Source organism: Ursus americanus, chromosome 8, assembly GCF_024610735.1.
Source record: "Ursus americanus isolate L20-20 chromosome 8, mUrsAme1.1.p, whole genome shotgun sequence".
NCBI classification, from domain to species: domain Eukaryota; kingdom Metazoa; phylum Chordata; class Mammalia; order Carnivora; family Ursidae; genus Ursus; species Ursus americanus.
Window position 1 is genome coordinate 64783095 of NC_142134.1, and position 13142 is coordinate 64796236.

A 13142-nucleotide genomic window follows, 5' to 3' on the forward strand; every position below is an offset into this window, starting at 1 on the left:
AGTGGCCAATGCGGTTAGGGACCACTGGTTTGAAACACCATTGTTCATGAACCCAGAAAAGAGGATGATGACCTATTTTTTTTTTTAAAAGATCGGTTGACATAGCTTTGAAACATAAGTCAATCTCAGAAAACAAAAACAAAAACAAGTATTTAGCCAGAAATCTAATATTTTCTGAATCTCTACTTGGGAGCGATGCTATTTGCAAGAAGACAAACTGTCTTTCTAGAGAGATCCTTTCTCCTGCTTTATTTCCCCTCTGAAATCCTGAGCCGATGTTTGTGACATCACTGGGTTGCTGTGGAAATGTTTATTTCACAGAGGATTTCGACCTCAAGTGGGGAATTTGCGGGAGGAAGTGTGAAGTCTTGGAAAAACACAATTGGTTTGAATACAAATGGGCAGCATTTGGAAAAAGAATTCAGAAAGAAAACAATATAAATTGCCTATAACAGGTTGTTTCGAGTTTTCCTGTGTTCAAATACTTGTAAGAGCATCTTATACCGATTTGCCCATTTTTATTTGAATTTTACTCACTAGAAAGATCTGTATAAAGAGTTATAGGGAGCAGGTAAGGAATGGCTTTTTGTATTAAAAAAACCCCTTTTGGCTACTCAGTTATTAAAATTGAGAAAAAGGTTTAGTCCTAAAATACCATTTTGAGGTGGGGGGAGATTATATCCGCTTATATTTTTAGACCATACAACAGACTTAAGAGAGGAGCTCCATTTGAAGAATTGCGACTCAAGGGGCCTGAGTTTTAGGTGCAGAAGCTACAAAATCCCTTTTCGTTTTAAACTGTTAAATCAACAGAACGCCAAGCTAGAGCCTTTCTTCCTGCTGGGGCAGTATTGTCCCCTAAATCCACTTTCCAGTTTTCTCAGCCTAGCCTAGTTTGATGTAGCATTGACTTAGCTTAACTACAGCAACCGGCGAAAGGAAGTGGGTTTGCATTTGGGATGGGAGGAGGCGGCCACGGGTGCGTGTGTGTGTGTGTGTGTGTGTGTGTGTGTGTCTGCGTGTGCGCACGCGGGGGACGAGGGGCACCGGGAATCGAGACACAGCAACTGTGTGAAAATAATTTCCCCGTGACTGGAAGAGGGGTCTCTGCACGGGAAAGCAATTTTAGGAATAAAAAAAAAAAAAAAAAATCTTCAAAGAGGGCGGGAGGAAGGCTTGCCGGGAGGGTGCGGGGCGCAGCGAGGGACTTGTGCGTCTCCGCGGGCATCCTCCTAACCCCCTCCCCTCGCGCCCACCTGCCCGCCGCCGCACCCGCGCCCCCTGCCGTCCCGGGGCGCGCACGGCCGGCCGTGGGGGGGCTGCAAAGGTCTGGCGGCGCGGGCTGATTTAGTGGCCGGGGCTGTAGTACAGGCTGTCCCCGGCAGCCGGCGGAGTCAGCGCGCCCACGTGACGGCCCCGGCTCTCCGGTGAGCTCCCCAAACAGACGCACACCCAGCCACACGCGCGCACACACACACGCACGCACCCCCGCGCGCACACGCCCGCCCGCCCGCCCGCTCTGCCTCTGCGCCCTCCATCCCGGCTCGCTCATTCTCTCGCCCTCTCGCTTCCCCTGCGGTCTCTCGCTCTGCGCGCACACACCACACACACGCACACGCACACACACACGCGCGCACACACGCAGCCGGCACAGGCGGCGGCGGCGGCTGCCCAAGTCAGGACGAGCCTCTGTAGGTACCGTCTTGAGAAGGCGGCAGCGGCGGCGGCGGCGGCGGCGGCAGCAGCGGCGGCGGCGGCAGCGGCAGCCCGAGCATCCCTCCTCAGCCGGAGAGCTAGCACCGCCGAGAGTTTGCGTTCCCCTTGCCGTTCCCTTCCCCCTCCTTTTCTTTATTTTCGAGAGAATTTCTTCTTCGCTTATTGGTTTAATTTGATTTTGAAAATTTTTGGTTGCTTTTGTGTGTGTGCTTTTTTTTTTTTTCTTTCCTCATTTTATTTGCATCCAGAGCATGGCGGGCTGCGGGCTGTCGGAAGACACCTTCTTCTCTTCCTTCTTTTACAACTACGGCTCCTCCTGGGAAACCCCTTCCAACCAGGTAAGGGGTGGCTCGGGGCCCGGCGGCGTCGCGCCCTGTGCCCCCTGCCGCGCGCTCACTTGGCACTCGGCGGGGAGGCAGAGGCTTGGGAGGGGGTGGGGAGGCCGGGGGGCCAAGTGGGTCGCACTGTCTGAGTCAGTGCCAACCGGCGAAAGGAGGTGCCCTCCGTCCCCAGCGCTGTCTCCAGTCTCCAGGGGCGGTCGCGTCCCTCCCGTGCCCAGTCTGCCTCCCTCCCACCTCCCAACCCAGCGGGAACCCAAGAAAGAGGCAGGAGCCGGCACGTTACCCCGAACAACTCCTGGCAAAACCAGGGAACTCGAGCGCAACCTTCCCCAAGTCGCCGCGGGCGCCGCGCCCCTGTGCGCCCGGCGGCTGCCCGCCCTCCAGTTGCGCCGAGGGGCTGCGGAGCTGTGAGTCCCCCGCGACGTGCTGTTCCCCTTCCACTCCCCCCCCCCGCCCCGGGCCCGGAGCCACCTCTTTCCCTAAAATGGCTGCAATCTCAAGTGGAGGCGTCCCCTGACCCCGCGGAGGCGGGGTGGGGGGGCAGAGTGGATGCTCCGGCGCCCGTGACCCGGCGCTTCCCCTGGTGCGCACAAGCACCCCACAAACACACACACTTAACTTTGATGACTGTGCAATGCAGTCCGGCGGCATCGTGCCCTCGACGCTCCCCCGCCGCCGGCCCTACTGTAGGTGTGCATATCGGTGTGACTCCGGGGTGGAGGGGCCGGAGAAGCTGGAGGTAGACGCCGGAAGGGGGGGCGTGGAAGGAGATGGGTGTTAGCCGGCCACGGGTAACCTGGAGAGACAGGAGTGTGCTCAGGGTCTAGGGGTGCAAAAGCTATTCTGGGAGCCAGAGCGAGAAAGAGAGAGAGGAAAAATGCCTTTTAATTAAATAACTGTTGTAGTCTGCTGCCCCCACCGCTTGTTTGGTGAAAGTCTACAGGCATCTGTCATCTCCAAACTACACGGGGAAGTGGAGCTGGAGTCGAGGGAGGGGAGGGGTGTGTGTGTGTGTGTGTGTGTGTGTGTGTGTGTGTGTGTGTGTACGTACGTACACGCGCATGTCCAGGCTGGGGAAAGTTGGGGCCGGAGGAGAGGTGAAGGAGCAATGGTGAAAGGCAGCAGCAACTCAGTGGGCGGTCGGGTCTCCGGGGCGCGGGGGATTCCCGGGCCCCGCCGAGTGCGCGCCGCGGGGGGAGCCGGGCGGCGGGGGGTTGGGGGTGTCGAGGAAAAGAGCTCTGTTCGGCCCGGCTCACCCGGCCGCCGCGGCGTCTCTTTTCCCCAGCCTGCCCGCCAGCCTCGGCCGCTCGCGTGGCTGCCCGCCGCACTCGCCGGCTCTGGCGCGCTCCCTCCCGGGCCCGGGGCGCAGCGCGCTCCTGTGAGCTCCAGGCTGAAAAGCCAACCCCCCAAAGCAAAACAACCGAAAAACGCGCTCTGCCGCCCCCACATCACCCCCAGTTTCTAAGAAACGGAAATCCCCAAACTAGTAGTTGCCGGGCGAAGCCCTGGCGTCTCCGTGAGGGCTCCCCGGAAAGAGCCGCGGCCATCCGAGTGAATAATACATAAAGGCGGCCCGGGAGCCTTGGAGAAGCTCCCGCCGCCGCGGCAAGCAGCAGCGGGAGGCGGCGGCGAGCTCCGGCCAGACCGCGGGGCCGCCGCCGCGGGTGGGGGCGTCTGGGCGGCCCCCGCGAAGCGCACAGGGAGTGGAGCTGCGGGTGGGGCGAGAGGGGGCCCCAGGCGCGTGAAGTGAGGGTTTGGGAGCGAGGCAGCCGGAAAAGGGGAGGCCCCGCTGTGAGTAGAAACTTGAAGAACTGCCGGGGTGGTCGGGCTGGCGCTGGAGTTAGGGGACTCGGGGTGGGGGGGGGGTGCCCTGGCTGCCCATGGCCGGTGCAGGGGACTTTCGTTAGGCCACCCTGCCCCGTCTTGCGGGCCCCCGGTGCTCTGCATGGCTCCCCGCGCCGGCTCCGGGTAACCGAGGGCCAACGACCCCTCCCGCTCGGCCAACTCCAGCTCTCCAGGAGCGGGCGTCCGCGCGCCTGTGTGCGTGTGAGTGTGTGTGTGTGTGTGTGTGTGTGTGAGGAGTGTGCGTGTGTGTGTGTGCGCGCGCGCGTGTGATTGTCGATGAGTCAGAAACCAACCCCAGCTCGCCTTTAAGGACCAAAACGAGTAGGAAAGGCTTGACCCGCAAGCCCAGAGCCAGCCTGGCGGGGATTCGGGACTCGGGATTCCTCGGCAGCGCCGCGCCCCCAGTCCCGGAGTCAGATGCGTTAGGATAAGTTTCCAGGCGCGTACCTCCGACCTGTATCTTGAGGCCGCGAAACTCGGGCACTGCGTTTTCCTCTGAAAAGAGAGAGAAAGGGTGGAAGCAAGCTCGCAGTGATACAGCTTTACAGCGGTGGGAGCTTCGGCAACATCTTTAGTGAGACAGGAAACAAGTCGTTGGAGAGCGTTTAAAAGCGAAGGGCCGCTGCCCGAATTTGCAAGACTGGCAATCACGTGCAAACTCCTTGGAAACCGAAGGAGGTGGGCGAGAGGGAGGGGAGATGGGCAGGGTTGGAGTAAAGGAAGACGAGAGCCAGAGGAGGCTTGGAGCGGGGCAGCATTTTAAAAAAGAGGAAAACTATCGGTTTCCTCGGGTAAAGTTAGTTTAACTTGATTTGGAAAAGCATTTTCCCAAAAGGCAAGATCTTTTTTCTAGAAAGGGAGACTCGTGTTGCTAAGAAAATCGGAAAGAATTTCTGATAAAGCAGCTGGCGCTGCTCTGTGGAGGACGATTAGCTCGCAGGCTGGTATTGGGTGGCGCGCTACTCTTAGTGCGGTGGAATTGTATGGTGGGGAAAGGGAGATGATGTGAAATATTGATCTCTCCTTCCAGTGGTGCGGTATGAACTTTACGATAAAGTACAGAAACAAAGAAGGGATGTACATCGTTAGGCTCAGGTGCCCTCAAGTGTTACGGAAGCTTTAATCTTTGGTGGTGAACGCGGCCAGGCAGTGCGTCTTGCCAGGATTTGTGGTTTCCATCGGGGCCGGCTCACCATTTTCAGGGATGAAGAATGTATGTGATAAGGACCTAGGCTCCTAGTACTCTGCAGTTCACATTCTCAGCGGTTGAGCCTGGGCACAGGACTGAGATACCTGCTCCCAACTGTTCCTTCGTTGAAAAGGGATAAAACAAAGGCAACAGTAAATCTCATCTTGGACTCAGGCAGGGCTGCTATGGGAAGGCCCGGGCCAAATTTGAAAGAGTGAGACTTATTCATGATTTTTACCTGAATTGCTGCCAAAAAGCTTACAAATCCTCCATTCCCTAAAAATAGCAGTGCTCTTCAAATATAATTTGTTTATTCTACCTCAATTAAAAATAAAACCATCTTCCTAGTGTTATAAAGTGCTTATGAAGGTAAGGGTTGACTGTACTAAAAAAAAAATCAAGCTTTTTATTTCTAGATCAATATGATGTGCTCTCAACATCTAATACCATGTAAAAGGAGCCTTTTTACAACATCAATAGCAGGCAGGCATGTCTCCCTAAGAAGCTCTTTTCCTGGAATCACAAGGCATTTTGATTTGCTTTCATTTTCACAAGAAACATGATTATGACACCTCTGGTTATAAACAAGCAAGTGAAAAAAATAATGAGGATGGGGGTTCTTTATATAGAAATCTAGAAATTTGGAAACAACTGGGGCATTTATTCATTACTATACCCCAAAACAAACCCCCAAAACCCAGCCAGAATCATGGTCGTCGGGAAGGTGTTTTAGTTTTTTCTGTGACATTTTATCACCAAAGCTGGGGGAGGGGGGATCGGGGTGATTTTTTTTGGAGCGAGCCCAATGTGTATCAGAGCCGAAACTGCATCTGTTACCATTTAAAAACTGGGAAATTCCATCTTATATCTGAATAGACCATGTTGCAGATATTTTGCACCTACTTGCCAAAGTGCAAAACATACCATAGTGCGAGTGTGTGTGTGTGTGGGGGGGGAAGCATCTGCTTTGGCGGAATTTATTTCTTCAATTAGAATGAAAACCCCAATTAAAGTGTGTATGTGAAATGTCTCTGATTTGGCTCAGTGCAGCAGACAGCAGACCATTCTTTAATTTACAGTTTCACGCCTAGGGATGGCAGTAGTGCAAGCTTCCAAAACCCAGCATTATCTTTTTATGTTGTGCTTTTCAACCTGCGAGTCTCTCCTGTAGATGTTTGGAGCTTTCTGTCTCCATCATGACGCTGACTGTGGAGTGGTCATTACTGCTTGCTGGTTTGGACCTGGGTCACCTTATTTAGTTGTCACTATGGAAGCCCAAATCGAAGTGGGCCAGGTCTGTATGATATTGAATCAATCAACTGCAAGTGAAAAATGGAGCCAATTAGCTGACTGCTTGGATGTCCATGAGGCCAGACATCTGACTTTACTCACCTGATTGACCAGTTCTTTGGTTACTGGAGAGCTTAACCTGAATTTGTGAAAAAAGATATTACCACCAGGCTCCACTCTGCTTTTTTACTTTTCTTCCCCACCGCTCCCCCCAACCCTTGCCACTCCCTCACATTTTCCAGACTAGAAATATAAAATGGCACCCTTATATGGACACACATTATCTTTCTAGAGTAGGCAGTGACTGTTTTGAATTCAGCCCTGGACTTCTGTTAGCCAGTACCTGCAATTCTTTGTACTCACTCTATCTTTTCAAGCAGGATAGAAGTTTCAATGCAGAATCATTAATGGATATGGGTAAGTTGTTGAAAGGTTCTGCTGACTGCCTTTTTTTTTTTTTTTTTTTGGCTTGGCACGACTTCCATGAATATGGATAGCCAAAGCAGAAAGCAGCCCACTGAGGAACACTTCTTCTCCATCCAGTCCAAGTACTATAAAGAACTCAATATTTTTTTTTCCTCTTCTCCGGGTATTTCATAATTCTTAAAGTAGTAACAATGTTTGGATCTACGGAGATGAGCCAAGACTTGGGAACGTTTTGCATTTACAAGGTTGTTAGAAAAGCAATATTTTAAAGTTCAAAAAAATATAAACTGGGTTTCTATACATTTTAAAAATTCTTATTTTCTTGAAGATGTACAGATTAACTGCAAAATCACTTTTAGGTGCATTTCTATATATTTACCTAAATACATTTTAGAAATCTACTTACAAATCTAGCTCACCTGACAGCAGTTTTTCCAACATTGGGTTTCTCCTAGGTGGATAGAAAAGCAAAAGAGACTTGTAATATTTTGGGTTCCTTGTGGGCCTTGCAGTAAGGTTAGCTTTACTAAGGCACCAGCTTGGAAATATTGTTTGCCTTTCTTTGTTAAAGTCTCCTAACCTAAAACTTAGGAACCAAGCAGCAGTGACGAGGGCTACTATTAATTAATGCTGTTCCAAACACTTTACATGTATTTGACTCATTTAATCTCCAAGACAACATATGAATTAGGTACTTTTATTATTATTCCCATTTTACAGATGAAGGAACTAAGGCACAGAGAGTTAAATATTTTGTCTAAGAAATCCGTGCGAGGTAGGGGCGAAACTGGGATATCCCCCAGGCAGTCTGGTTTCAGAGCCCAGAATGCCAGCTAATTCTTACTCTCCACACTACTTTGTCTCCAGTGCAATGTAAAGACATCACGTGGCCACATGTACGTTTCCAGCAAGTTTGTGATGGTGTCCTTCATTTGCCAGTTTCATGAAATAGTGAAGATCTCCTTCGTTTGCCCAGGTTTGCCTATTTTTTTTCCTCCTGGTTATTTACATAACCAGATAAAATTCTCTTTAATAAATGAGGTGAAGTCATCTGTTTCAGCAAAATCAACCTTAACTTCTGATGTTTTAATTTTTTCTTGGTGATGGACTAAATGTTTGAGTTTACCATTCTTTTTGGTTTGAATGAATGGGCGATCCAATTTTAGAGATAGACAGGACCTTTAGATTGCCAGCTCCCAACCTCAAATAATTATGACTTAGTGGAGGGTCCATTACAAATGTATGTGAGTATCAGTAAAATAACACTCGACAGAAGAAATATTATTTTAAGATTCATGAATAGAATAATTTTAAAAATAATCACTCAGATGCATCAAAACCCTATCATATATGTGTATGTATATGTGTGTGTATAAAATATATATGCTTTTTGGCATATACCTACACTCATTTTGTAAGCAAAGGCACATGTTGGGTTTGCCTTGTATTAAGTTATGTTTGCTATTTAGTCCAAAACTTACCTTTTTCAGCATGGCCGTGTTATAACAGGTGTCTTTTGCATTGAATCACACATCTAACATTTATGGCCATCATGAACGAATGCCTCCTAGTGCTTCATACCTGATATTGTGATCTTCCAAAATATAGTCATGGAAAGGGGAGGGAAAACATTAAATGTCAGTAGTTACAGCAAGACAGTCTCTAGGAAGAGGGCAGAGTTTCTTGCTGTTTTCACATTCCTGTGGCCCTAGCGGAAATGTAAAAGTGCAGGGTTTGCATTGGAATGAGAATGGGGTCACCTACCCTTTGTAGTCATCATCAAGGAAGCAGAACTTCCTTCCAGAGAGACCATAGGAAATCAATGATCACACTTTGCCAGTGAAGAGGTAAATGTGGACAGCAGACAGCATTAAATAAAAGGGCAGCAGAAAAGTGATTTACTCTAGAAGGCAGTGTGACTTTTTGGTCCGTTCAAAGAATTCACATTTTTGATATAATAATTATATTTAAATATTTTCTTTTGGGTTATTATTATTTTTTTTTTAAAGGAAAGGAGAAATGCCATTAGGTGATGCTACTGTCTTTTCACTTGAGCATAGCTATTTAAGGAAGGCAGATTGTCTGGTGTGTGGTAACAGAGACCCCCTCCCCTTATTTTTTTTTCTTAATAAGAATTGACCTGATTTGTTACATTACTGGATTTCTGTTTGTTTTTAAATTTCGCATAGTCCCTGATGCAGAGGGGAAGCTTGCCATGGGGGAAGGAATGTTGCAAGAGGGATCCTCATACAGGAGAGGCATGGGTGGGGGAGGAGGGGAAGGGAGGGTTGGTGATCGCTGAAATAAAGGGAAGCGTAGGTTTGGAAGCTTAATGAAATGTAGAAAAGCAGGTGTGCAGTTCTAATATGCGTCCCCCCTTTTGCGTGTACTTCTGATTGCTTTGTGAGCACATCTCCTTCCTGTAGATTTGAAATATAGAACTTCAGGTAATGGCTAAGGGGCAAAAGTGAATGTTTGGCTTATATCTGGGAGAATACAAAATATCCATGTAATCTCTTGCCTGAAAGCATATTAGAAAGTGTGTTAGTTGTGTAACAAAATAAAACAGGAAGAAGAGACACAAAGCAAAAGAGAGAAAACTCTCACCAACAACCCCTACCACATTTTGCTCCAATTTATTATTTCCAGTAGCAGTTTAGTCCCTAATGTTAACAATGAATGATTATGATTCTGTAGTTTCGTTTACAGCATGAATTAGCATTTTGTTTTCTGTTACGGCTTTTGAATGAGGAATTATAATGTATAATTTGCTGAAAATAGATGTTATCATCTCTTAGGATGAGAACAACCACATAAACTTGAACAAATGATAAAAATGGAATCAATTACATTTCAAATGGAAGTAGTTTACAAACCTCCAAATACAAAGTGGCAATAGTAGCTGGTTATTGTAACAAATAATTAGTTTTTTTAAACAACATTTATTGAATTCCATTGACAATTTGGTAATTGTTCACAGTCGACTGTAGCCCTCCCTCTTCCAAAATGAAATGTGGCGTGGAATGACTGCATTTTATAAACTGCAGTTTTCCTCATTATTTAGTGCTGCAACCAGAATGTATATATATTTGCATATGCAGCCCCTTCTTAGTAGTACAGGAACACACGCAATGGAATAAAACTATGTTACTAAACCTCGTTGGAGGCTTAAGATAAACCCCGAAGGGCTGATGATTGACAGTGTTTTCAGGTTCCAATGGAAGAAAAGAAGCAACTAGTTTACATGGGTGTATGTGCGAGTATACATTGAGGGGGGGAACATTTGAAATGATTTATCAAATAGACGGAGTCCTGTTTCTACTTCGGCAAGAATTAATTTCTCTTTCCACTGCCAGTCCTCCTTCTTCTACCTTTTCTGCAGCGTGTTGTCCTGGTTCATGTGGGAGGTCCCCACCCACGCTAGCCGGGAAGCTCCTTGCGGGAAGGCACCGCACCTGCCTGGGCTCTGGAACCCTCCTCGTGCCTCGCCTGTAGTAGACAGACAGAACAGATGGGTTGGCTAAATGGCTGAGATTTCAGAAGTCAATTTCATACCATTATACATGTCGCCTTATTTATTGTTCTTTGTTCTATCTCGGGATGATGAGGGCAAGTCTGCCATGTCATTTTTTGAAAACGGGAATTTGACTCAGTGGACAAATGAATCCTGTCTTCATCTAAGCATCTCCAGGGAAGAGCATGATTGGTTTATCACTGGCTCACTAGACCTCTTAATTTTTAAAATGAAAAAATTATGAAGGATATGCTTCAGTTAATAAATTCAGGAAAGAGAGAGGGAGAAAAGTGGGAATCTGAGGGTTTGTGATTTTACTTTTAATTTTTTTGGTAACTGCTACAAGCTGAGTGGATCATTCATTTTTGATTATTTCTAAGATTAATCTATTTCTTTAAAGTTAATATGCAAAGAAATATGTCCCACATCACTTTATTTTTAGATCCCACGATTCAGTCTGAAACAAATCAGTGGTGCATTATAAACACAGGAGAATGTATCTAATGACAGGAGTCAGGCTGAACAGATGCTAAAATAGATGCATCGTGTGAAGTCGAGGGAGCTGCGGGAGGGGATGGGAAAAAAAATCTCTAGAAGTTGGAGGGCTTGTGAGGTGAACGCTACGGAGACTTTTTACCCGTCAGATATGCGCTTGTGCAGTTCAGAGCGGAAGGGACTCCATTTGCTCCTGCAGGAAGGTAGGAATCATGATATCCGTCTCCTAGAACGCTAGTGAAGATTCAGCAATGCGATGGACTAATGCCGGGCTGAGTCAGTGTTAGTTCTTATCAGTCAGTCCTCAAATATTTATAGAGTACCGACTGATGTGGCAGCCTGGTGGAGCGCCTGGCACATTGCAGATTCTTAATACAGTATATGGAATCAGGTACAATAGAACCCACGTATTGAACACTGCTATAACCTTGCAGAAACCTTATAAAGTGCTTTATGTGGACTGACTCATTTCACCATCAAAATAAGCCTGTGAGGTGGGGACTGTTATTAGGATTACATGTTGTCTGTTACCACTGAGGCACCTGAGGCACAGAGATCACACAGCTAGAAGTGGTACGGCCAGGATTTCTATCTGTTGGGTCTGGCTTTCAAGCCCCTGTTTTAACCACCATGCGAGGCTGCCTTTGAGGGGATGAACCAATGGATGACAGAGGTGAATCAAGGGGGGGTAAAACACGTTTCCGTAGGCATGGCTGTGGGTTACAGGAAGAGTACCACCTCTCTGCAGAGAAGCTTAGAAAATGGGTAGTGCCTTAAGAAAGGAGCAGAGAATCATGGGGCACCTGGGCGTCACAGTCACTTAAGCATCTGGCTCTTGGTTTCCGCTCAGGTCACGATCTCAGGGTCCTGAGATCGAGCTCTGCATCGGAATCCCTGCTTGGGAGTCGTTCCCCCTCTCCCTCTCCCCCTCCCTCCATCTCTCTCTAAAATAAATAAATAAATTAATTAAAAAAAAAAGAAAAGAGTAGAGAATAGTGCTATGGTCATTAAGATGAGGGGGAGTTTACTTTTTACGTTTGGGAGAATCACAGAAGGTTTTAAGAAGGCAGTGGCATTTGATTTGGGCTCGGAAAAATGGAGAGAATTTGGGCAGGTGAGTATAAGGATGGGAATGGGGCGGAGGGGGCACTTCTGGCAGAAGAAAAACAAAGGAGGAATTTGTCAAGGAGTAGTTGTTAAGGGTTGTTCATTTTATAAAAATTGATTTGTTTTCAATCAAGATTTATTTTGTGCCTACAGTGTGCTTGTCCCTGTCCTCAAGGAGCTTTAATTTAGTAGGAGAGACATAGATCACATGATATATATGATATATATATGAAATATATATTATAAAAGTCTTTTTGTACTTATAACCATATATATATATATATATATCTCATCAATCTATCCATTGCCTACTGTCTCTCTGTTTATCCATCCATCCATCCATCCATCCATCCATCTATCCATCCATCCTTATCCCCTTTATTTTTTATTATTTTTTTTTTAAAAGATTTTATTTATTTATTTGACAGAGAGAGAGACAGCCAGAGAGAGAGGGAACACAAGCAGGGGGAGTGGGAGAGGAAGAAGCAGGCTCCCAGCGGAGGTGCCTGATGTGGGGCTCGATCCCACAACGCCAGGATCACGCCCTGAGCCGAAGGCAGACACTCAACGACTGAGCCACCCAGGCGCCCCTTTCCTTATCCCCTTTAAACTCTGTGAAGTGTCAGGAAAGAAAAATAAAGAATGTATATAGAAAGAACAGGTGAGGGGGTGAGGTCTGTCTTAACTCACATGTCAACTTTGGAAATTTACAAGTAGGGACTTCTCAGGGTGAATCTCCCTCCAGCAGCACCCCCCACCCCCCTTACTCAGCAAAGGGAAGGAGCTGGCAAAGTTTGGATCCTGTGAGTAATCTAGATAGGAGACTTGCTTTCCACCCTGTTCTACCTGTCGCAAGCAAGCAAGCAAGCAAGCCAGCAAGCAAGCAAGCAAGCAAGCAAGATTTCTACCTTAGTTGGAAAGTTAAGATCCTTGCCTCATTTAAAATCTGCTCTGTTGACAAGGTCAAGAGAACAGTTTAATGAGTTAAGTCAAACGTAAAATTTTATTTTGGATCTTCTTGCACTTTTAATAGATTACTGAGGTTTTTCTGGGTTAAAATTAGTCACCCAACCTAGAGAGTAAAATAACATCTGAAGTTGGGGACACACTCTGGGCCTGTGCAGCTGTGCTAATGAAATCCTTTCCTTCTTTCCTTGTGTGATGTCAAACTAAAAGGGTTACATAGCTTTGTGAAAAGAGCCAAGAAACTTGTAAAAGG

At 47.2% G+C, this 13142-nt stretch overlaps 1 protein-coding gene across 1 annotated transcript in view; it reads left to right on the plus strand.

Moving 5' to 3' along the window:
* Nucleotides 1-1752: 1752 nt before the first annotated feature.
* The window catches only part of PPARGC1A (PPARG coactivator 1 alpha), a 634327-nt gene continuing 622937 nt past the window's right edge, over nucleotides 1753-13142 (plus strand). The window contains exon 1 of the mRNA XM_087863911.1: nucleotides 1753-2054. The gene's annotated coding sequence lies outside the window, so the exon portion shown is untranslated. The remainder of the gene's footprint in view (nucleotides 2055-13142) is intronic.